The sequence below is a fragment of the Microcebus murinus genome, chromosome 7 (genome assembly GCF_040939455.1).
Source record: "Microcebus murinus isolate Inina chromosome 7, M.murinus_Inina_mat1.0, whole genome shotgun sequence".
Lineage (NCBI taxonomy): Eukaryota > Metazoa > Chordata > Mammalia > Primates > Cheirogaleidae > Microcebus > Microcebus murinus.
In genome coordinates this window covers 95,785,949-95,789,866 of record NC_134110.1, presented here as the reverse complement: position 1 = coordinate 95,789,866, position 3,918 = coordinate 95,785,949, and the positions used below count along the sequence as shown (strand labels likewise).

At 40.4% G+C, this 3,918-nt stretch overlaps 1 pseudogene; it reads right to left on the bottom strand.

Annotated features, from left to right (window-relative positions):
* Nucleotides 1-1,647: 1,647 nt before the first annotated feature.
* On the bottom strand, nt 1,648-3,080 carry LOC105856790 (glycerol kinase pseudogene; annotated as a pseudogene).
* Nucleotides 3,081-3,918: the final 838 nt, after the last annotated feature.

Sequence of the window (3,918 nt, the reverse complement as noted above, 5' to 3'; positions counted from 1 at the left end):
AAAAGAACCAATAGAAGTTATGCTGATTAGATAATAGAATAGATAATAGAAGTTATCTGGGCCGGGCACAGTGGCTCACGCCTATAATCCTGGCACTCTGGGAGGCCGAGGCGGGTGGATTGCTCAAGGTCAGGAGTTTGAAACCAGCCTGAGCAAGAGCGAAACCCTGTCTCTACTAAAAATAGAAAGAAATTAATTAGCCAACTAAGCATATATAAAAAAACATTAGCCGGGCATGGTGGCGCATGCCTGTAGTCCCGGCTACTCGGGAGATTGAGGCAGAAGGATCGCTTGAGCCCAGGAGTTTGAGGTTGCTGTGAGCTAGGCTGACGCCGCCACGGCACTCTAGCCCAGGCAACAAAGTGAGACTCTGTCAGAAAGAAAAAGAAATTCTGTAGTTGAACTGAAAGAAATAATTGACTAGAGAGACTCAACAGGAGATTTCAGCAGGTAGAAGAAATGATCAGTGAACTTGAAGATAGGTCGATTGAGATTAACCAGTCTGAAAAAACAGAAAGAAAAAAGAATGAATAATGAACAGAGCCTCTCAGAGATGCAGGATATCATAAAGCTTACCAATATATGCAAAATGGAAGTCCCAGAAGAATAGGAGTGAGAGAAAGGGGAAAAAGTAATATTTGAAGAAATAATAGTTTAAAACATCCCAAGTTTGATGAAAAACAACACTACACACCAAGAATCTCAATGAACGCTAAGTAGGGTAAAAGTAGCACTGGCAAGGAATTAACTTTATTAGAGATTTAGTGCGTTTAATTTTATAACCGTGTGCTGTTAGGAATTATTTATGATTGAGTTACTTGATTCTATTTGTCTTTGTCATCTCACTTCATGGGAATAAATTATATTCTGATAGTATATGGGGAAGGGAAAGGACGTAAGCCCATAGCCAGCACCATTTTGAAAGTTGAACACTGGGTCATGCCCTGCTATTGGGCTGAGTTCAAGGTGAGATGGCTGCAGCTACTGCCTGGCCAGGAAGGGACAGGGGAAACAAAGCTCTCCTAGGCACACTTAGGACAATACCCACCACCCTGTTACAGACAGCTGTGGAACTAGGAACTAGCCTGTCCAATCCATTGAAGCTACCAGTAACACCAACACAGACCACTTGTGTCCTAGTGGGATGCTAGACCACCACTACTGCCATCTAATACATCAAAACATCTGCTCAGAGGGCAGAGAACCCACCCACACACCCAGCCCTCTGTTCCATCTACTAGCTTCTAAGCACACCTCCAAGAGACCTAAGAATTGGCCCTCCAGGACACACTAACACCACTATCAGCGTAAGCTTGCCTGGGGCCTAAAATCAGGCATATTCAGCCCAGTACTTCTGCAACTGGGGCCCAAAGACTGGCTCAGCTGACATTCAAGTCTCCAGCAAAACTTCACCACAACCTCAACTAATAATTGTTCCCTAAGTCGCAAAGGAAATCAGAGATACCACTGACCCTGTGTACTGCCTAAGAAATCATACAAATATACTACTACATGCACTCAAAAATGAACACCAAAATGTCCTACTCAACCAAAAACATATATATACATCTTCAAGAAAAAATTCTCTCATTTACAAGCAATTTCAAAAAATAGCAATGAGCAACTGCTATGTCAGATGTGTAAATTTCAATAAAGGGACATAGGAAACATAAAAAAGCAAAGAAATAGGACACCACCAAGGGACCACAACAATTGTTCAGCAACAGACGGAATGTCTGCTTATAGCTGGGTAAGAGTTTTGTTGCTGGTCATTCCTCCATCTACCTGCAAATGACTGAGTGGAATTCCACAGTCCTGATTCATGGCATCCAAAATCTCTTGGGTTTGGAAACAAACAGCTTCTAGTGCAGCAAAAGCAATATGCCATTTATTAATGAACTGAGTGAGTCCACAGATTATTCCTCTTGCACTGGGATCCCAATAAGGTGCATATAACCCTGAAAATGCTGAGACAAAGTAGCAACCATAAGAAGTACCTACTTCTTTAGCAAGTTTTTCAATTTCTTCTGAGGTCTTTATAATTTCAAGATTGTCTCTTAGCCAGCAATTTCAAGATTGTCTCTTAGCCAGCGAGTAATAGCACCAGCTATAGCTATAGAACCTTCCAATGCATTAAAAACCAGCTTGTCTCTGCCGAGTTTGAAAGCCACTGTGGTGAGAAGGCCATGTTCAGAAAATATACATTTTCGGCCTATATTACATAGTAAGAAACATCTTGTTCCATACGTGTTTTTGGCTTGTCCATCCTGGAAGCACATTCGTGCCACTAATGCGGCAGACTAGTCCCCCAAACACCCAGATATTGGCACACCTTCCAAGGCCCCAGCTTTCATTGGGCCATAGATCTCAGAAGAACTCTGGACATTTGGAAAAATTTCCATTGGAATTCCAAAAAATTCGCAGAGCTCTTTATCCCATTCCAAAGAATGAATGTTAAAAAGCATCATTCTACTTGCATTTGTTACATCTGTACAATGGACACCTCCATTGACTCCTCCTGCCAAACTCCAAATAAGCCATGAATCAATGGTTCCAAAAAGAGCTCTATTTTCTTGAACAGCCTCTTGAACTTTTCTCATGCTGTCAAGGATCCAACGAAGTTTCACTGCACTTAAGTAAGTGCTAATTGGAAGGCCTGTCTTGGACTTGACAAAATTATTATTTCCTGGAATTCTCTTCCTAAGACTCTTGACAGTAGACTGGATTCTTAGGTCAAGCCATATCACAGCATTGTAGAGAGGCTCTCCAGTTAACTTGTCCCATACTACAGTGGTTTCCTTCTGGTTGCTGACACCAATAGCTTTTATGTCAGAAATATCAATATTGAGCTGTCCAAGTTTCTCGCATGTTTTCTCTACACACTCATAGACAGAATGAAGAATTTCCTTAGGGTCTTGTTCCACCCATCCCTCTCTTGGAAACTCTTGTTTTATTTCCACTTGATGATGACTAAGTAGTTCAGCTGCTTTTGAATTAAAAAACGCAAAGCACATCAAGCTGGTGCCCTGGTCCACTGCCCCCACCAATGGCCCCCAAACTGCTTTCTTCAGGGCTGCCATGAAGCCAGCTTCAGGTCGCCCAGCAATTGCGACAGGTTTCCCCAGGTGATGCGGCGGGCGGGGGAGGGGCGGGTGGTGAGTTGGGAGAACGAGACGATGTGCAGCCACTGAACCAAACAAGAATTTTATACCCTGCCAGAATAAGCTTCATAAATGAAGGAGACATAAAGTCTTTTCCAGACAAGCAAATGCTGAATTTGTTACCCATTAAACCATCACTACAGGAAATACTCAAAGATATCTTAAATATGGAAATGAAAAGTTAATATTCACCATTATGAAAACATCTGAAAATATAAAACTCAAAGGTCTAATAAAATGATCACACAAAGGAGAAATAGAAAGGAATTAAATGGCAACATCACAGAAGTTCCGCAAACCAGAAAGACAAAAAGAGAAAAAGAAACAAATAAGTTATAAAACAACAAGAAATCAGTTAACAATATGAAAAGAAAAAGTCCATATATCAATATTAACCTTAACTGAAAATGGATTAAATGCTCCACTTAAAAGATATAGATTGGCAGAATCTTAACAAAAGGAAAAAAGATCCAACTATATGCTGCTTAAAAAAAATCTACCTTCCCATAATGACACACATAAAGTAAAAGTAAGGGATGGAAAAAGGTATTATTACACGCAACAGAAACCAGAAGTGAGCATCAGTAGCTACATTTATATCAGATAACACATATTTTAAGTCAAACCAATAAAAAAGACAAAAGAAGTTCATTATATAATGATAAAGGAATCACTTCAGAGCATATAATGATCCTAAGTATATATGCACCCAACACTGGAACACCCAAATTAACAAAACAAATATTACTAGACTTAA